The sequence below is a fragment of the Gallus gallus genome, chromosome 4 (assembly GCF_016699485.2).
Source record: "Gallus gallus isolate bGalGal1 chromosome 4, bGalGal1.mat.broiler.GRCg7b, whole genome shotgun sequence".
Lineage (NCBI taxonomy): Eukaryota > Metazoa > Chordata > Aves > Galliformes > Phasianidae > Gallus > Gallus gallus.
In genome coordinates, this window is record NC_052535.1 from 66,377,365 (window position 1) to 66,399,658 (window position 22,294).

The window sequence follows — 22,294 nt, forward strand, 5'->3', positions numbered from 1 at the left end:
TGATAGCTCCGCTAATTCTGATGCTTCTAGATTCTTCTCTGAAAGATGATTTGTGGTTGTATTTGTAATTCAATCAAATGTAACCCAAAACAGCATAAGTTGCATATGAAGTATTTATATCCTTGTGTCTGTGAAGGATGGTTTCTGAATTGAAGAAAATGTGATCAGACCTGCATTTTAAGGTAAGATTATGTTATTGCATTACTTAGTAATGCCACCTTATTAATGGCTTTGTAAAGTAAACTTTTTAGGTGTTTCAGGTTTTGTCTCTTTCTTTTTTATCAGCAAATTACATGAAGGTGTTTAGGCCTGATGGTTATTAGAGCATGTATATTGATACTAAAAGTAAAGGTGCTGAATAGAGAATATTCTCTTGTATTTTTGGAGTAATTCATCTGTCACTTTGTTTTATTTTACTCGGGGATTTGTCTGTTTTCTAGACTGCAAATTGTTCTTGCAGCTCCTTCTTAATTAGGCCAACAGTATATAAGAAGGAACTTATTAAGAGATCTGGGTCTATTCATCGGTCTAGTGCAGGTCTCTGGATCTGGGAAAATATTGACTGCCTCTCCTATGACTTTTTATTTACCTCTCTAATGCTTGTATACAAGTAGAAAAGCTAGAGGTTTTCCTCCATGTTCCATCCTCCCTAATTTTGGTTGCAGAAACTGAAAATCTTCATTTTGATTTTGGTTGTTGTCACTGACTGCTATCAATATAAATGAGAATGAGGTTGGGTTTTGAATAGTTAACTTATTTTCTCCCTCAATAGTAACTGTCTTCATCAGGCTAGAAATTAATAATATGCAAAGTACAATCTTAATTCTTTTCAAAAGTTATATTGTTAGAGAGAAATGGATAGTAAATAACTTTCTAATGAACTGGGAAAATGCATGTACTACCTCATATACGTCAATATGAGGTATGCTACTTGCAGTATGTTAATATACTAATATTCTGCACGGATATCTATATGTGAAATAGAACTATATAAAAGCAGGTACTACTAATATGTGCTGCTAAAAATACACTCTGTAGGTGAAATTTCAGATTTTAGATGATCTCTTGCCTTTTTCTACCAAAAACACGGGTGAATGTTGTAATGGTGAAAGTAAAATTTTCTATCACAACTGTGATGTAATAATGTCTTGTTCTTCTGAGTTTTTTACTCCAGTGTAACGTTTTCTTTTTTTTGTTTGTTTTTTATACCTGCTGCTAAATCTCTTGGCCTTGACATATGGAATAAAACTCTTGCTGTATTGTTTCCAAGGCTATTATATCTCTTGATAAAAAGAAGCTTTGTAAGTTGCTTTATGTTTTCTGTAGTGTGAGATAAAAAGTGTCCTTTTTCTTTCAGTTAGATGGCATTGATTCTTATCATCCAGAATTAATGCAGTCTTGTTTTCTTGGCTTGAGTTGAGCATGGGTGGTGACTTGGTGGCCTTTTATGATGGAGTTACAGCATTAATGGATAAAGAATGAAGAACTGGTGTCATCTACCTGGACTCGTACAAAGTGTTAGACACTGTCCCACATGATATGCTGGTTGCCAAACTGGAGAAAAATGGATTTGATGGATAGATTGCTCTTCGGATAAGGAATTGGCTGGATGGTTGTGCTAAGAGAGTTGCGGTCAGTGGCTCAATGTCCAAGTGGAGACTGGTGACAAGTAGTGTTCCTCAGGAATTGGTGCTGGAACCGGCACTATTTAACATCTCTGTAGGCAACATGGACAGTGGGAGGAACTGAGGAGGGACTTTTTATAAGGGCATGTAGTGACAGAAAGAGGTGAAATGATTTTAAACTGGAAGAGGGCAGATTGAGACTAGATATTAGGAAGAAATTCTTTACTACAAGGGTGATGAGACACTGTAGCATGTTGTCTAGTGAGGTTGTGGATGTCCCTATGTCGGAGATGTTCAAGGCCAGTCTGGATAGGACTTTGGGCAACCTGGTCTAGTGGGAAGTGTCCCTGCCTATAGCAGGGGGATTAGAACTAGATGAAATCTACATCTACAAATCATTCTACAATTCTATGACAATAGATTGAGTACTAGTGTGAGCAGGCTGCCTGTTGTTGTGATGACATGTCCTCAGAGGGATCTGACAACTCTTTTAATCATGAGATTAATTCTCCATTGAGAACGTTTGGAGGAAAACTCCTTAGCCTCAAATCAAGACAACACAGAACCAATTCATGAAGCAGTGAAATGTCACTGTACTAAAAGATATGAATTCTTGGCTAGCAGTATTTGAAATAGTTATGACCTGGTAGACCTACATGTGAGAAAGGATGAAACAAGTCTTTATACTGAGAGCAAAGATCACCCTCTCCTAGCAGTGCCTAGCAAAGGGGCAGCCTTGTTGCAGCAGTAAGAAGAGGTGGTCTTACTAAACAAAACAACTGGAAGTGCTCTGGGCCAGCCCTTCTCATGCTTGTTACAGCATGCTCAGTCCCTCTGCCTGAATAAATCAACACCACCTCTAATGATGACAGATGGGTTTGTGTCTGAATACCAGAAGGGGTAAGACGTACATAAAGTTATCGCCGGAGGCTCCTCTTAGCCAATATTTTTTGAAAGATATGCAGCCCGTCGTTGCTTTTCAACACACAACCTTAAATTCTTCAGTTATTTATTTTGTGACAATGTCACAATAAGAGGATGTTTCAGAAGCAATGAGATGTCATTGTTTTACTGGTAAAATGAATTAGGAGGTAGTAGGATGATAGTAGGAGAGAATGATTTAAACCAGTGCTTCCATTCATAATATCATGACATAAGAATTTGAGTATGCAGTTCCATACAACAAATTCAATATTTTAAAGATAGACTATATCTATAGCATCTTACTGAAAAGAAGGAGAGAAAGAAAAGTGGAAGAAACACCAGCGTCATGTGCTGGTTTGAACATCTAAAGTTTTGGAAGAGATTTCTAGAGAATCTTGCCTGAAAAGGGAGAACAAACAAACAAAAAACAGTAACAAGAGAGACTGTTAGCACAAGAAGGATTACAGCTATGTGGTCTGATGACTTATTAAAACTGGGAGGGGGGGGAAATGAAAAGAAGTATCTAGCATTTTACAGGCTGCACTGGAGCAAGCTAGAGGTGTGACTCAGACACGGCCCTCCTCATGCTTCAGGTTTGCATTCAAAGGGAATTTTCTTTGCCTTAAGATGTAAGTGGGTTCTGTATTTCAGTATACCATAAAAGATAATAATTGCTGCTCATGGGAGTATTTGATAGACACTGAAGTAACATGTGTCAAGTGTATAATACTTAACAGCTGCACTCAGCTTCCCTAGCATGTTTGAAAAGAAATTCAATGGAAATATGATTACAGAGTTATATATGTTTATGCGCATTTACTTGTTTGGGCAATAGAACGAAAGAGTTAGTTGGTTAGTAATGCTACATGTCATTCACTACCATGAGCAATAAACAGAAGTAGCATCTGCAATAAGAAACATAACAGTAATTCATGTCTTTAGAGGGCAGAAGGCTTAAGAGCCTTCTGTGTCTGTATAAGTAGATACGTGCGCATCATTCCTCAATCTGTTGTGATCTAGCAGCTGAAAGAAAAAATAGCTAAAGGAACTGTTTGTGTCATCACAGAAACAGGACTATAATGGAGACATAGGGAACTGGTAATATTTTGCTGTATGATCTAAAACCATTTCTGTGCATTCAGTGTATGTTTCTCTTGTTTATTCATCTGTAAAGCAAGGTTAATTGTCTGACTTTAACTCAACTGTGTTGGGACTGAACATTGCATCAGTGCCAAACTGCTGGGCATGTGGATGCAGGTAGAGTGGGTTATTTAGCATTGCTGTGAATGTTCCAGTTCCTGTTTAAAGAAGCCAATAAAATATCATAGCTGAGCCTGAAAAGACACAATTAACTCTGGAGTGAAAATAGAAAATGTTCATGGGGAATGGGAGTTATGGAGAGAAGCAAGTTTAAAGCATCCCAGAGGGTGATTGAAGGCTGTGTCTGAGCGGACGGGGAATTTGCTGGGAGCTCAGACTTCAGTATGCAGTATAACTGGGGGTGTATGTCTTATTCAAGTCAAGTGCTGCATCTTCAGTAATGGAAGTTAAGCTCACAGGTTGTGAGTCTTGGTGATACTCTTTGCACTGTGTGCTGCCTAAGAAGCTGGATGCAAAACAGTATGCTGTAAAGTTTCTTCTCTTCCCTACAGGTGAAGATTGGAGCCACGCTGAATTTTCTAACAGGCAACATTTAACTTTATCTCAGAATACTTTCTGCAACATCTCTCTTAGGAGGCATATGTCATCTGGTATAAAAGAAATTCTTGTTGGCATGATCTGAAGGCAATCTGCAGGCTGACAGTGGCATGTTTATTAGTGTGAGGACAGTGGCTGCTAATAGACGCAAAATGTTCAGTGTGCTAATTGCCATCTGTGATATGAAACTTACTTCAGTGTCTCCTAACTTCATTCTTCCTTCAGTTCATTGTTACCTCTGTCTTCATTCAGGTATTTCCTGTGGGACTGAAACGTTACATGTGTTTTTGCTGTGAGAGTGAATACTGCCCACCAGATGCATCTAAACAGCAACCTTGTCTTAGGGAAATCACAGCACAGCAGTAGAGCTGTGAACGTGGTTGACAGCACAACAGCAGAGCACCTCTTTCTGTGCTTGGCTGGTGATGATGAGGCTGCGTCCTTCCTGTATGAGGAACACATGGAATGTTGGTGGTTATTTGTGTTGGCGAGGGTTGTGAGGTTTTCAAGCCAAAAAGTCCTCTCATCATACCTGCTCTACTGAACAGGATTTCAGTTTGATTGAAAGGAACAATAGGAGAGTCTGAAGGCAATTGGAAAGACATGTTTTTTCCATGCTCTGTTTAGCAGGTAGTAATGACAGTTTGTAATCTATCAGCTGTTTCCTCATGGGTTCCTCGTTTACTTTTTTACAGCCGAAGCAACAGAACAGATCTGGCTGTATCAAAGTACCTTGCATGCCTTGGTAGAAAGTGTGTGGCCTGTTCACCTAATGAGTTCAAAAGAAAAATTATGATGAGTCAAAATAATAGCTTTAATTTTTTTTTTTCTTATGAAGCTTGAGTGGATGGATTGGAAGGGTCTCTCTGAGAGCATGGGTAGTGATATCTTTTAAAAGGTTGTGACTTTATAGGCTGAGGTCACATCAAACTTTTATTTTTGGTAAGATGTAAGTTATATTTCTTCAACTATTTTCGTTTTGGACTGCTGCAGCAGTTTTTTTTTTTCTCTCCAGTCCTATCTTAGGTACAATTTTAAGGCATTTAATCTAGGTTTAATGCTTTTTTTTTCCCCCAGATTTACGGAAGTATGTTATCAGTTTTATGTTCTCCAGGGGTTTTTGCTGTTGAATGATAACAGCAATCAAAGTTGTTTCAAGCAAGTAGTGTGCTTTCCTCAGCAAAACTACTTTAACTTAAAATAATCCAAAGCTCACTCAAGCTCTGCAGCAATCTCAACATAAGACATAATTTGGTTTAGTTTTAATTACATATTTTGAACATTATTGTTGTGTTATATTTGTTCTTTTCTAGAATATATTTTATCTACAGGTGTTAATATAGGTTGTATTGTAAAAAGTAGCAGTTGTGATGTGAAGCAGCAATGTTAGATCAAGGCAGATTAAAGCAAACCTATATTCAGATGTGTTGATAACCCTTAAATAATTCATTTAAATTTACAAATGTCTTTGTATTCTCTACTAAATGCTGGTTGTATTTGTTTAGGTGACTCCCAGATTTTATATTTCATATCATTCTAAAGAACTGTGTGAGAAATCTTGGAAGGGTTTATGTAAGTTACAATAGATCACTAGGCAAGATCTGTATTAAAGATCTTGTTAGTAGCATTAACATACTCAGAAGAGCTGAAAAGAGATGTTTTTACTAGCTATAGCTAGGAAAAATAACTTTCATGCCTTTTGGAGAGCTGTTGGCTGTATTGTTATGCAGTATATGGAATATTTGCTGACTTCTAAAGCTGCAGTGAGAAACCAAGAAAAAGGAGCACACTGATAATACCTGCACCTAAAATCACTATCCATACATCTGATTTAAAACAAACAAACAGGAAACACCCAGAACATACCGTAGGCCATAAAGGACTGTCCCATCTGGATGGTACTGAATCGTTTGTTTTTTTCACCATCACTCCCTGGACAAAGGAGTTCTTGTCATTTTGGAAATATGTGTCAGGCACCCAGAGATGGTCAGCTACTCTGTTGTCCAGCTCTAGGTTCAGAGGTATTCCAGAATAAGAGAGCCTTTTCTCCCTCCAGGACTGCTGGAAGTACATGGTAAGGGTGTAGTCCTAGAGAAGTAATAAGAAGGGTTTTTTCTATTTTGCATGTATGCTGAATAACTTAACATAAATTTCTGTTTGGTAGCTGAATATCAGTAATGCAGCAGGAAGTTTATGGATCATAGAATTGCAGGGATTGGAAGGGACCTCACGAGATTACGGAGTCCAAACCCCCCTGCTTAAGCAGGTACCTTACAATAGGTTACATAGGTAGGTGTCCAGACGAGTCTTGAATATTTTCACAGAAGGAAATTCTACAACCTCTCTAGGCAACCTGTTCCAGTGCTCTGTCACACTTACTGTAAAGAAGTTCTACCGCATGTTTTTGTGGAACATCCGATGTTCAGGTTTTAGGACAAGGAGCAACAGCCTATCACTACACATCACTGAGAAGAGCCTGGCCTCATTTGTTTGCCGCCCACCTCCTTTTAGATATTTATAAATATTAATCAGATTTCCCTTCAGTCTTTCTTTCCCCAGGCTGAACAGACTTATGTTACTCAGTCTTTCCTCATAAGGGAGGTGCTCGGGGCCCTTTATCATCTTTGTGGCCCTTCACTGGACTCCTTCTAGGAGATCCCTGTCTTTTTTGAACTGAGGAGCCCAGAACTGGATGCAGTATGTTGTCATTATCCATTACAATGAGTCTTGGCCTGTTTGTGTTAGCGTCTAATTCACACTGTTTGCCAGTGGCAGTGATTTGCCCACACACCCCTGGCCATGGGCTTTCAAAGCCTCTTGTGCCAGAGGGTCTCCAATGTACAGGTCACGAGATCTCCAGCCTGCAGACCACATTTTCTTGTAAGGTTTCCTTTTACATGAAAACAGCGGAATTTAGCTGATCTCAGTCAAATAGCATTGCATACCATTGAGGACACCTTAGTGTATTCACTGTCTTCATTCTGAAATATTCTACCTGCAATCCAGTAACACCAACAGTCCCTAAACCTGAGAATGAGCAAACAGAACTGCAGAATAACTTATTCTGCAATGGCTGCAGTTGCCAGTTGTAAAGATCTTTGAGAGCTGGACACGTTTCACTTCAGCCCAGGGACTGAGGGACTTTCTGTCCTTGGCAAGCAGACATTGCCCCATAGAAAATGAGTATCTTCTCCTGATGATCACGCTGTAGTTTAGGGGAAATGCAATTTAGGTAGTCCTTCAACTTTACACCTGGTTTAAAAAGAAATTGTTTTAAAAAGTTTCTTGTCTTACTCCCTCACTGTCTTTCTCTTTATGAATTTAGTGATTTTTTTTTTTTAAAGGACAGCTTTTCCACTTGGAAAAATTGACTGTGTTCTTTATATCTGATGGAGTTCTTAAAAAATTGCTGGAACAGCATTATGTAGATTACCAGTTTTATCCTCCTTATCTTCCTTCTCCCCTGTCCCCCTTTTTAATTGGCAAGTCATTTTTGTCACATACTTAGCAGTAAAAGTGAAGTGACATTATAGATATAGAAAAAATTGGTTGGGTAAGATTTTCTTTTATGTAAGGGAAAGCCTCACTTCTGTCAACCTGACCTAGTCTGGACTGTAATTTTTGAAGAAATAGAGAGCATAAAAGCTGTCTGATGTGAATTCCTCTCTTCATCTTTAGTGGCTTCTAAAGAACATGTGGAAATCAAAGCGCTGTTGTTACCTTTCAGAAAGCCTTTCTGCCTGAAATATTGCATCTCACAGAGATATGAACTATATAGTTCCATCAGGATTTGCCTCAGATTAATTTAATCTCTGAAGAAGTGCCTTGCTGAACTGTGACTACGCTTGGCCCAATGTAAAGAAACTTGACATTGAAAGACTTTTGTCCCCTCTTGCCTACACAGGCACCTTCCAGTAGAAGTTTCCCTCTGCTCTCTTACACAAGCAGAGAGCAGATGGGAGCTGGATGAAGGGGTAAAATGATGTTCTTGTACAGTCTTCACATGCTGTGTCTGCTTTCTATCCTACACTATTTCAATTTTTACATAGAAAAAGTATCAAAATAGCTGATACAAGTTCAATTCTTAAAGCTCAGATCTTTACTTCGTATCCTCTGTCTTCAATGTAATTCAGCACAGCCCATGCTGTTTGTAGTGCACACAAAATAGGAATTCCAACTACATGTAATTTTTTTCTTTCCTTTATATTTTCTCTAGATCTTAAAGCTGCTTTTGTATAACTGTCATGTCATGAAGGGGGAAAAAAAGCTAACAATAGGGAGTTTTGTGTGATGGTACTCAAAGCTCAATCAGAGAGGAAAAATAGCCAAGATAGGCTACAAGGTATCTTAAGGATGTGATCAGACAAAAACAAACAAACAAAAAAAAAACCCAGACAAAACTGTCTCTTGGCTGTAGCTAGCAGAATGAAATAAGTTGCTATATTTAGCATCTTGGTCTGTCTCCATCTTTATTTCATCCAGTTTTGCTTTATTTAGAATACTGCTGTTGGTGGCACTAGAGCAGAGATGGTGAACCTATGCCCTAAAGTTGTGCTGCACTGTACAAAAATGTGTCACATCAATGAATATTAAAGAGGAGAGAAAACCCAAGCTTCATTGTAAAAGTATCTTCAGATTTCTTATGTCATAGAGTTGTATTTTTTTCTATTTCATAGAATCCGGGAGTTCTTCATTCAGTATTTTAATGAAGAAAATGAGGAGTTGCAGATTGTGATTTTTGAGTGTCCCTGTCATTGTAAGTTTTCATTTCTAAAAAAGAAGTTAAAGGTTATTTCAGTGATAAATTATATCTGAACAGCAATAATCCAAATTACATAACTTGTTTTAAAACAAGTAATTGTTGTGCTTGTAGTTGCTTTTTGTTTTCAGAATACAGCCTCATTTTTCTCCTATTTATATATATCAGTGAAGAATGAAATGCCAGCATACCATGTACCATCATCTTGGAATGTGTTCTAGTATAATGATTTTCTACATTTTTGTAGTGGTATATGTGAGGTGAGATTTTTAATGACTAACTATCTTCTACCCTGTAAAATTTGCTGGAAGTTTTGTGGCTTCAAGCTTTAAGGTGTGTGAATAGTATCTGAATCTTTCATATTTACAGTGGTGGTTGGCTGCAGATTTTTTTTAAGATTATGACGACTTTCTCAGATCTAAAGCAACTGTCTAGATACAAGAGTATATCAGGCTGTATTTAATGTTTGTATTTAGGAATTTTTCAAATTCAGAGTTTAAAAAAAAAAGAGAAAAACCACTGAAATTCTATTTCTGCAGATAGCTGTCCATTGCAATATTTTTTTAAATCTTTTTTTTTTTTTGAAACATGTGGAATATTTTTGCTTAACTGTACATACTATAACAAAAGTAAAAAGCTAGAATACTCTTGAAAAATAATGTTACTTCAGTATTTCTAATAGAGCTATTCTTTCCTCAAAAAGACCAGGCTGGGTGCAACTTTAGACAACCTGATCTAGTGGGAGGTGTCTGCCCGTAGCAGGAATTTGGAGCTATGTTGTCTTTAAGGTCCCTTGCAACATAAATCGTTCTGTAAGTCTGTGAAATGTCACTCTGTTTTTCCCAGACATAGTCATCGTCCTGGTGATAAATGTCTAAGCACCAATGATAAAATTGTTCTGATGTATAGTGCTTTTTTTTGCATGTGATGAAGTCTGATAAGCTAGAATTAGGTGATTTTTGTTGTTGTTGCTGTTTTCTCCTTCACTGTGTGAATTTCCTATTTCTGTATATCAAACTGGAAATGTGTGAGCACATGTGGATGGATATGCACTGTAGCTAGTAACCTTGTGTATCATTAGCATCAACAACGAGAGCAGAATATCTGCTGGACCTCAGTTTGGCTCTGGCCCTTCTCCAATTTTGAGTTTGAAACTTCTTGCAGCAAGAACACAGGCTCTCTTGTGTGCACACATACTCATTATTGATGAACATATTTTTGATTTCAGTTAAATTGGTTTCAGATGTAGGATGGAAGGCATTGCCCAGCTGGGGTCTCGTTGAGTTTGGAGTGTGTAATTACTTCTATGGTTGGATTACCTGGAGAAACTTCCATATGCTGCCCTGTATCCCAGTTGGCTCACGTTACCCCCTGTCAGCTTTAGAAGATTAAGGAGAGCTTCCTAAACTTCAGCTCAGCTTCTTTCAGAATTTAAAGGATTATGAGCTCAAGTGAATTTTGCACCAAAACTATCTTTCAAGTCTAGACTAAATTAGGAGTTAATTTGGTGGGGTGAAGTGGCTCCGTGTAGGGCAGTGGAAGTTAAGAAGACTTCCTTTAACTCCAAACTGCAATGAAATAGGGGCAAAAACAGAACTTTGTCTTCCCCATTTCTAAAGATGCTCAGCATGTTTAGAAACATCTCAATAAACAAGTTCATCTTGTTTTTACTACTGATTTCACTTTTAAAATGTAAATATTGTTAGACTTCAAGTGACCTGGTTGCTGAGCTAATTTCTGTAACATAAAGCTGATAGAAACATGAGAGATTTTTCATTATCTTGGCTTCTGTGATGCATTTTATTAAGGTGTAGGAGGTTAAGAGTTAGTTAAAACCTACATACCAGTCTCAGGTAAGCGAGAGACTTTGTGAAAATGTGAATAAAAGAAACTACTGTACTTTCCTCAAAATGCCAAATTGTTTCTTAACCTGAATTTAATCAACCTCATAAATAAACACTGGCACCAAACTTCACTTAGTTAATATAAATGTCTTATAGGAGAGAAAATGAACAATGACCTACCTTCTGTAACTGAAGTTACAAAGCAGTTTGTAGTTCTAGTAAATAATAGACTGAAGAGCTCTCATACAAAACTATTCCTTTTTTTTAATTTCTATTATTTTTGTTTTATTATATATTTGAATAATTTTGTTGTGTGATGTGTATAGATGATATAAGTACAAAGATGGAATTTTTCTTTCATCATTAGCTTCTGCATCTCTTTGAAACCAGTAGAGGTGTATTAAAATGGGGAAGTAATTTTCACTATGTGGTTTACCAGTTCAGCACAACAGAATACGTGAAATACATTGCTATATTATAATCAAACTTTCTGGGGGGCACGCTGGTCTTGCCCTGCTTATCTGATAATTTATGGACTACAGTGGAATATAGGAGCATTAAAATGTTTGCTATACTAGCATTTACTTTCCTCTTTCAAAGACTCCAGACTGTTTTAAGAGCAAAATAGAAGGAATCTTTTAATCTGCCACGTTCAGCAGTGTGATCTGAAAGACTTTTTCTGTTTTCCCTCTTTCCAAGATCATCCTAATCTAAGTTCTGCTATTGTTTTATATGTTTAAGTAAAAGGCTAAAAATTAACATCTGGAATGCAATTCTTAGCTTCCCCCTTCCCCCCCAAAAAAAGATATTTTGCAATTATGTAACCACTGTGGATCAATTCAATATCAATTGTTAGAACTCCAAATGAGTTTAAGGGTAGTAAGCAAAAAGCACATCAACGTTATACTTTTAATAGATATCAGTGTATATTGATACTGATGGGATATATACTGATCTTAAATGTAAATGAAATCATTAGGAATCATTCAATAACCAAATAACTTGCAGCACCACTGAAAATAAGATGCAATTCAAATATAGTATAACTTAATCAAGAGAAACATAACTGAAATTGCAATTTAAAATTAAATGTGGAGTGACGATCGGAATACTGACTGAAACATTGCAATACATGTAGAATACCATATGTGTAAATCCTGCAGGTATTCCAAGATATGATTAACTGGAGAAGGTTATTTTCTATGCTTACCGGATACAGAGAAAAAGGGAAAGGTAGAGTGTTGAGGCTGTGGTGAAGTGCTGTACTGCGATTTGGAAAAGGCACGCTCTTTTATGTGTTGTGAGGATGCTAGTGCCTCAGAGGAAGGTTTTTGCACTTGTTCAGTAAAGCTCTCCTCTGGTTCATCTTGGAAAACCTACACAAGTTTCATGCCCTCACCTGCAAATGATCTATTTTAAGACAAGGCAATATCAATGGTGATTTCTTTTTTTCAGTCCTGTGTAATTTTTGATCTATACATTGTGATCTGTTCCAGATATTGCACAACAATTAGGGGAGAATATTCTTCCTCCAAATTATGGAGTAAGAAAGTAGAAATTCTACTAAATCAACATTGCTTAGCTGTATATCTTTATTAAACCAGCTGGCCAATGTGTATTGGATATGCACTCTGACTGTATCTGCTTTTGTTTTGAAGGACATAATTTAGTGTTCCTTCTTCATTTGTTTTCAAGTGCAGACTGATTCAGCACATGCTATCTGGTTCCCCTTCTCAGCCCAAGGTAGTGAGAAGAGGGGGAAGTAGGTTGAAAATATTCTTGAATTATTCTATGTTCTGTCTTTCTTCGCAAGAGAATGTGGTTATTGTGAACTAGACTTCTGTTGTGGAAACAAGATAGGAAGGCTCCCTGACTACAAGACAATAGAAAAAAATCCATTTCCCTAAGATAAACTTTAATTTGTTTTTAACATTTCCTAAGCAAGCTTCAGTTTTGCAAAAATTGTGTTTTCTCTCAGAAATGGTGCATCACTTGTAGATGCAGGATTTCTGCAGGAGAAAAAGCTGTGTGAATTATGGCTATTTAGATTGTTCCAATTGGTAGCTCTGGTTGATAGTGAAGTGCCCTATGATTTCCCTTTTTTCTTTTTTTTCCTCTTCAGAACTGCCAGTAATTCTCCAAAGGTATGTCTCAAAAACCTTGTTGGCACTTATAACCTCACAATTAAATTAAGTATGCAGCATCACAGTTGTGTCTTGCAAAAAGAAGCAGAGATCTGGCAGGAGTCTGCATAACTGTAATGATGATTCTCTTTATTGTTCAAAGCACAGCCAGGAACAAGATTAGCTTCATTATAAGTCTAGCATGTTGGAAATGAAGGTACTCATTGTTACTGTACTGGGATCCAATGTTATTCTTTACAGTCAGTAGTAGAAGTCCTCTTAATAGCAATGTGGTAAAAGTGGCATCCAGTGTCTTCAGTCATTAGTGTAAGAAGCAAAGCAAAAAGCAGAATATCTCTCAGCTCTTGAAAAAAAAATAATTGATTTTGTTACACTTTGTTCAGCATTTTGATGCATGTTTGTATTTATTACTGCTTCTGAGACTTTTGTTACAATATTTGCACTTCACTAACTTGGCATTATTTAACACATAGGTTAAAATCCCACGCTTAAAATCTTGTGTATTCCCACAAAATTCTGTTTAGCTTCTCTTTCAGCTGAGAGGAGGCCTCATGGTAGCCTACAGTTCCTCACAGGGAGTGGAGGGGTAGTGCTGAGCAATGCTGACTGCGACAGGACCCCAGGGAACAGCGTGGAGCTGTGTTGGGAGAGGATCAGATGATGATTAGGGAAAAGTTCTGCACCAGAGGGCAGTGTGCATGGAACAGGCTGCCCAGGGAAGTAGTCGTGGCCCCAAGCTGTTGGAGTTCAAGGAGTCTTTTGACAAAGCACTCAGAAATATGGTAAGCATTTGGAATGGTCCTTTGTGGAGCCAGGAGTTGGACTCAGCAATCCTTGCGTGTGCCTTTCAACTTAGGACATTATGTAATTCTATGATTCTTTTCGAACGAAAGGCAATACTGCCATAAAATTGCCAGCTAGGTTTGAAATTATCTATATGTAGGAATGAAGATGGGCATTTGATAGGAAACAGTATTTCTGAGGTTCTAGTGTGAACTGCTTGAAGGTAGTTCCTTACTGAAAGACTGGCTCTTAATGAGGTGGGCATGGATTATCTTTGAATGTCTACAGCTTGATATGTGACATTAGGAGTAAAGCAAACTAAGAAAAAGATGGAGCACTGTAAAGTTCCTGTAAAATCAAAACTTTGCAGAAAAATGGAGAAATTAAACTAATGCTTCCCTTGGTACCTATAAGAAAGAGAATGGGAAAGCAACCTCTCTTTTGATGGCAGTTGTTTCTGAAGCACTTGATGTTTTTCTTGTAATTTCCATTTAGCTCAGCAGGCGTGAACTATGAGCCCATTACGAAGAGCACTTGCATGTCTGTGGAAGCTGGCACAGCAATAGGAGCTCATGGTGTCAGTGAACAGTGCTGAAGGCAAAGCTGAGCTGATTGCTAGCCTGGGAGCAGATAGGAGTAGTTTGAATTTTTTCTCGTACACTGCTGTGTAAGCCATAATGCATTGTCATGTTAATTTTATTAGCACTGGACAGAAAGCCACGGAACCCTGCCTGAATGCTGCGTTGTACTGGGGTTAATATGAAAGCACTGAGAAGAGCAAACCATGGCCAGACTACTTAGTTCAGGAAGATGCTGAACAATGTAGGAGGGAAGTTACTTATATGTCAAGATGAGGTTGGGTTAACTCTACAATACCTACAGATATTTCTTAATGCCTTTACATAAAACAGTTATGTAGTATGGTGGTTAGGTGTATGGGGTTTTTTGTTGTTGTTGTTGTTAATATATTTTTTTGATGAATTTACTTCTATATAGATTAGGTAGGAGCTGTTTTTATTTTTGAGGCTCTGGTGTTTGAAATCCGTTTGCTTATCTTTAGAGCAATCAGGACTGAAAATCATATGATCCACCTATCTCTCTGGTACTTTCAAATGAATAACTGTAACATTTTGTGTTTGTATCTTAAAAATGGGAATAAGGGAGCATCTTGACGTTTCTACTTCATGATACTTTTCTGAGTGGAGGTATTTTGCACTCAGCACTAATAATGCTGAAGATACTAGTGACACTGCTATAGTATAATAAAGCTATTGACATGCTGTTGGAAAGGCCTCTAAGAGTTTCCAGTCCAAGCTCCTGTTTGAAGCAGAACTATCATTAAGTTTCAGGTCATCCACAGCTTCCCTTAGAAAATCTTGAAAACTCTCGAGGTTGGAAATTTACCACCTTAGAGTGGATGCTTCCAGTAGTGCAGTGTTTCTCTGGTGGGGGGAAAAAAAGTCTTTCCTGTAATGCACTCTGAACATGGCAAGGTGCAACTAGTTAGTAGCTGTTGCTTTTCATTATATCATGCCAGTTTTTTGACTCCCTTTTTTAATTTTGTCTTTAACTCTTGAGGCAATTATAGGCTGCAATAAGATTTCTTCTCCTGTCTCTTCTCCTTGCCAGACTTTGCTGCTTTTCTAGACAGTTTTGTTGCTTTGCTTCCACCCTTTGTATGCTCCCTCTGTGCTTCAGTTCATCAAGAAGTACCCGTCTTAGCCAGATGTGCCTTCTGCTGAAGTCCCCAGTCTTCATGCATAACGGGATAGTATGTTCCTTGATCTCATTAAGTTCTCTTTAAAAATCATTTCCCCTGCATGGCTGCTTGATGGTGAATTTTAACTGGCAATTACTCAAACAAGATCTATTTTGCAGTCCTGAAGTCCAGAGCCTTAACTCTGCTGCTCACCTTTCCAGCTGTCCTCCAAATCTTGAATCTGTCATCTTGCGGTCACTGCAAACCAAATGTGCTGTAAATATTTGCTTTGCATCCAGGATTTTTCTACAAAAGGCAGCTTGAGAAAAAGCTTTCCTCTGCAACTTATCATGAGCTTCATAATTTAAGTATTAAGCTGCTTACATGATGATCTAATATCATGGTTTCTGACTTAACAATATGGATGCAAATTTTCTGCAGAAAACTTTCTTTTGGCTTTTGTGGGTAGTCAGTCTGGATGCATGAATCATTGACACTAAATCCTCAGAACAGAATCCAGGTTATTTTTAGTGCTGATAATAAAAGACTTGCTTTGTTTTTATCTTATTAATAGCATAACCAATTGGATAACTAATTGAGTTGGCCAATTTAATATGGTTAATACGATTAAAAACCTAAAAATCCTGTGTCGTCATCAGTTTCATGGCAATCCACATTTCAAAGCATTTTATAGTGTGTGGACACATACTATATGTCTTATATGTACACTGTACAAGACTATAAGCAAGAGCAAATAACTCATTAGTCAGTTTGAAGGCATATGACTAATAACCCTGAGCACTGATTAAGATATGGAAGCTCAGTCTCTCTTTTTTGCAAAATAAGGAACAAGGGAGAATGATAATTACTTGGAAAACTGAGTAGCTTAATGGAGAAAGTTGCGATTTGACATTTCCATACAAAAAAAAGGGGGGGGGGGGGGGACTGGACTTGGTGTTTTTTGTTTTTTTTTTTCTGTTTTGCAAATGAGGTTATAGATAAAGCAAAGTTAAAAATTGCAGAATCATTGAATCACAGGGGTTGGAAAGGACCTCTGGAGATCATCTAGTCCAATCCCCCTTGCAAAAGCAGATTGCCTACAGCACAGGAAAGCATCCAAGCAGGTTTTGAATGTTTCCAAAGAAGGAGACTTCATAACCTCTCTGGTCAGCTTGTTCCAGTACTCTGTCACACTGACATTAAATAAATTTTTCATCACATTTGTTTGGGACTTCCTGTATTCCAGTTTGTGTCCATTTGTCCTTGTTTTGTCTCTGGGCAACACTGAAAAGAGCCTGACACCATCTACTTGACTCCTACGCTTTATAAATACCTAAACAGTGATGAGATCACCTCTCAGTCTTCTCCAGGTTGAACAGTTCCAGATCTCTCAGCCTGTCCTCAGAAGGGAGATGCTCCAGGCCCCTAATCACCTTTATGGCTCTCTGCTGAACTCTCTCTAGTCTCTGTCTTTGTTGAACTGGGGAGCCCAGAACTGGTCACATTACTCCAGATGTGGCCTCACCAGGGCAGAGTTGAGGAGGAGGATCACCTCCCTCTACTTCCTGGCAGTGCTCTTTCTGATGCATCTCAGGATACAATTGGCTTTCTTGGCCATCAGGGCCCACTTCTGGCTCATGGCCATTCTGTTGTCCACCAGGATACCTGGGTTCCTTCTCTATAGAGCTTCTTTCCAGCAGCTCAGCCCCTAACCTCAACTGATGCTGTGGTTATTGTTTTCACGGTGTAGGACGCTACAGAAGCCCTTATTGAATCTCATAAGGTTCTATCTGACTCTCCAGCCTGTGCAGGTCTCACTGAATGGCAGCACTGCCTTCTGGTGTATTAAATCAGTCTTTAATCCTTATGGCAAAAAAAAAAAAAAAAAAATCTCCCTGAGAATGAATTATCCAAGGGTTTTCACCTCAGTCAAAATCAAGATGACCACTATGCCCATCCTTTCCTGTGTGTCAGTGCTCATCAGAATAGCTAGTTAGGAAGCAGGGAAAACTGATCTAGTTTGAAAATGGACCTTGTCAATATAATTTTTGCTGTGGTATTTTTCTTTTACATAAGTAAGCTTTCTGACCCTGTCACCACTCTGTCTGCCCGAGTACTAATGGTGAGGTGGGAAAGGGCAGCTTGGGGCAGCTCAGAGTGGCTGTGAAACTATAGTCCAGAATAGTTTTTACCTCCCTGAAAAATGAGATGAGAAAAATTATGGATTTTTGAAAGATCCTAGGGTGTGTTTACTGTTCTCAACTGAAGGCAAATGCTGCTGCATTTTTTATTTGCTAGTCAGAGGAAACAAGGGAAAAGCAGGATGAGACAGCAGCTTGGGGCCATGCCTGGGGCTATGGCAGAGGCCAAGCCTGTTTGCTCTTCCATGCCTTCTGGGTCAGGATGTCAGAAGAAACTTACATCTGCTGCCAGGGCTGCAGTGACACTTTCTTGAATGACTGTGGCCCTCGTAGTCCATGGCTTGGCATCTGGTGACCTATTTGCTATCGTACTCTGTTCTTTGTTATGCTATTTTAGTGTTATCTTGCATCTGTTTGTTGTTTATTAACAAAAAAATCTTGTGTATGTAAAAAAAATTAATATAAAAAGTAACTAAAATTCTTGCCAGAGGAAAACCAAGATAGACCTTCAAGGCTTCCTGACTTGCTAGAGCCAGTTACTGAATATTGAGGCTCTCCAATGAACCCTGTCCAGCACCGTGACCTTAAAAGGATTGGATACTATTCTGAGATTGTTATCATTATTATTTTTTCCTTAATATTAGTTTTCTGGGTCTGTCTTGAGACAGCAACGATAGTACCTGTAGCAATGCTTTTGTTCACAGCTTTATACCCCTCAGTGTTTTTTAGTGACAGTTGCATCACAAGTATGAGTGAAGAAGTTAAAGCACATCATAGTGACCAATGATCACTAACGGAGAAGGTGTAGATTTGGGATGTACTTAATTTTTCTGATTGATGTGATATAGGCCATAGAGGCTACTGGATGCTAAGGGACTTGAGATCCATGGGTTGTTGGCCAAGCAGTGTTTACTTCTGGAGTAATTGCAGTGCCTTTACATTGTCTGCTAAAAGCCCTCGTGAATTTCTTTCATTTAAAAAGAAGCAAACAGCTAGTTGCTACTGGTAAGTTTTCACTGCTTTGCAAATTAGAAAATTTCCATTCACAGAGGGAAGGAAATTCACTATGATTTCAGGAGTGAAATAAGTCCTTCAAATTCTGCCTATGCTTTTATTCCTTATTTGACAAATATGGCTGTTTTTTTTGTTTCTTCTCCCTGATGCCTCCACTGAGTAGAAAGATACCTTTTTTTTTTTTTTTTTTTGGCTAAAATCCACTTATATTTAGACAGAAAATCTCCACTTGCAGCTGGCCAAGCTATGTAGTCTGTGCCACCTTTGTTTAAAGATAAAACGTAACGTTCTCCCAGTGACAGTTTTTGATAGGACTTGCTTAAGTTATTACAGAGCTGATGAAAGTCTTTCATTGGTGTCAGAGACATGTGAAATGTGGAGGTTCAGAAGGCTTCACTTTTCTGAAGATAACGCTGATAAACAGAGAATGTTTGTGGACATGAATAGAAAACAAGTGGCAGTGAAGCAAAATATGGGATAGCTGCAGCTGTTTTCTTGCACCTATAAAGCTGATCTGTGGCAAGGAGGAGATGGTGACAATAAATAGAAGCTGTGACAGGATACTGGCTGTTTGTTAGTTTTGCTGGATGGCCAAGACAGTGATTAAGTTGCAGTGTAGTTTGTGATATGAGCAGCGATGGATTATGGGGAATTTCTCCTTTGTGGTAATGGCAGTGAGTCTCCAATTTCTAATTCTTACCTGAACAAAATAGTTCTGTTTGGGGACTTCTGTTCAGAGATAAATCCAATACAGGTGGCTAGGTAGGTGGTGCTCCAGCACAAAGTGGGGTACAGTGCTGTGCCATAGTCACAGAAGGAATATGGCAAATTACTTTTAAGGTTCCTGATTATGTGGTACAGATGCAGTCAAGTACAGCCTTAGTGGAATGATCCTTTTCCATTTATTGCTTCTTATTTGCTTTACCTGATCACATAATGCTTTAATACAGAATTGGTACCTTTGCATCATTGTTTGCTGAAAGGCTTAGGGATAAACACTGTAGCTAGTTGAAGGACTTTCTAGATCAATCTGTTGCTTCTGGATGGATGTCTAAGTTTCTCATTTATTTATAGCATGAGTGGCTTTGGTATCTGTTTGAGTATGGTAATAAATTTAACAGATTACCAAACATTATGTTTTCCTGCTTGCTTTCAGCTGATTACAACATCCCTAGGTATTTCAGGATAATATGAACATCTGTTCCCTGGAGATTGACTTCTCACAGACAGTAATCATAGAGCTAATAAATGGAATGGAGAATGGTGTTTAGGAAACAACTAGGGACAGTTCTGCCCCTCATTGCTATCTCTTATCCTAATATTTCATTCCTTTTACTAGATTGGCTTTCTGAAGCATCCTACAGCAAACTTACCAGATGCATTTTCTTTGGGGCAGGATAGAAAATCAGATGGTAAATCTAGGACTTGAACAGCTTGCTCTAACTATTTTAATTAGCAGATTATCAAAAAGGAACAGTCCTGATTCCTTCCCTTTCACCCTGAGCTCTGCTGCACAAAGCCAGAAGCTGATCTCACTTGAGCACTCACCACGGCTCTCAAGCAGAAATCTCCCCTAATTTCTCATAATTTAAGATGAATGAAATCAATTGCTTTCCTGGATTGCTTTTCAGTTTGTGATTTTTAATGATAGAAGTCAACCTGGCATCCAATTTGCAATCTTTAAAATAGGCTGAGGAAAATGTGTCATAAATAAACCTTAAGAGAAATATAATTTAACAGGGAAGTTGTTGTGCTCTGAAACTGTTCTACTTTTAGTCTGACCTATAAAGCTGTGGAGAGATCATTCCCTTCTGTATTCTGGAGATTCTTGTATCTTTTCATGTAGCATCTGATGCTGGTTGTTACTGGGGATGGGATTATAGCGAATCTCAATTCTTGGGCAGCACGTCAGTCCTGTTGTTTTAAGACAACCAAATGAATGTTAGCTCTTGGACATCTCCTGGATTAAAGACATGGTAAAATAGATAAATATCTCTGTATTGAGCAGTGAAATAGCATCCACTGAGAAAGAGCTCTATATCTGCAAGAGACTGGGCAGTTAATTCAACAAACATAATCTTCCTGAGAACATGTAGGGAAAAATGGAAGAATTAGTTCAGTTTCGCTGTAGTAAAATGGAATTCAGTAGGCTTACTGTTGTAAATTGCCTGCTGTAATGGTGGTTGATGAAGTTTTGAAACACAGATAACACTTCTCTGACTTATGTCTTGTCTCAGGGGGCAACTAATCTTATATTACTACCCAGACGTTTGGGAAAAGCTTTCCTGTGGTGGAAAGATCACTAAGATCATTTTTCTGTGTGGGAGCAGTACCTTCTATTTCTCCTTCTTTAAAATAAATAAATAAATAGTATTTCCAGGAGCCATGGTCAGTTCTTAATTGTATTCCTTGCTTCCTCAAATTCTGTATGGAAAGTTTGCTTCTCTTAAAGATCCTTATTTCTCTGCAGCATCAAAATATGTTCAGCAGTTGGTGTCAGTTCAATGTTGGATCAACTCTAAATTTCTCTCCAAAACTTTCCTTCTCTATTTCATGAAAAGTCAAAGTCTGGTAACTGAAAGGAAATCACTATGGTTACATTAGCCAGTGAGGGCCCCAGGATTTAGACCTTACTGCTTGTAACAAAATATGTAGTTCAGACACCCACGGACATTTGTGGCTGTGTTTGCAAGTGTTAAAACTGACACTGACAGTTTCAGATAATTCCATTGCAATGTTTTGCTTGCATGACAGTGGTCTGTTCTTATAGATGTATTGCTTACCTAAGAAGTGAAAGAGTACACACGGGTTTAAAACATAGCTCAAAGCATGTTGGTTTCTTTCTTCAGTCAGAAATCTACAGCTTAGTCACCACCTGGCTAGCAGTCTGTGCCGACACTGTCAGCCTTAAAACTATTGAAAGCTGACTCTTTCCCAGCTGCAAACATTGCCAAGACATCTCAGTGAGACATTTTTAGGCATTGTGAGAACAATGAACATTATGAAGCATTGGAGCTTTTGCGAGCTACTGCAGATGACTTCTATGGCTGCTGTGGTGGCTAGTATTTCCTATTTTGAGCTCTCATCCCTAATTTCAACTCAACTGCTTACAGCTGGGGAGAATATTACTGACCTACCACAGCTCTCTCCAGTATAGAGGTATCTATTTGTAAGTCAACTACAACTAAAAGCTCTATCAGAGAGGCCAAGGACAGTGATTTGACCAGCCATTGTGCAACAACAGTAAGTGTGCAAACTGGCTTCACCAAGACAACTTGTGTTTGTAAGGTTTGATGCGGGGTTATCATGGCACTGAAATCAGCATGCAGATCGGTTCTAAGTCTTCAGTTGTTTTAAGCTGCTGAGCTTCTGCAGGGGCTGCATGTTGATTTCCACTGGTGCTGCCAGTAATTGACTTAAGCTTGTTCTTCTTTTCAAACACCCAGTGTCTTCACTGTAAGAGGAGCTGCTTGAAGGAATGTGGATGCCTGAGCTCCATTAGAGCATTGCAGGGGGCTCTGCTCAAAGCCAAATCTAATGTAGAATCTGAGCAAATGATGCTTTTGCACTGGCAGAGGTCTCCTGGCTGTGGCTCAGGCATATTGTGAATCTGAACAGGGAACGTAGATCACTTCACTTCATATTTTTTTTCTGAATACTGAT

The 22,294-nt window shown here is 38.4% G+C and overlaps 1 long non-coding RNA gene across 2 annotated transcripts in view; it reads left to right on the forward strand.

The window, feature by feature from the left end:
- The window catches only part of LOC107053242, a 65,478-nt gene that overhangs the window by 11,160 nt on the left and 32,024 nt on the right, over nt 1-22,294 (forward strand). The window contains exon 4 of one of the 2 annotated variants that reach the window (XR_006939285.1): nt 7-182. The exons of the other annotated variant lie outside the window; for it this stretch is intronic. This is a non-coding gene — a long non-coding RNA (uncharacterized LOC107053242). The remainder of the gene's footprint in view (nt 1-6; nt 183-22,294) is intronic. 2 annotated transcript variants of the gene reach the window in all.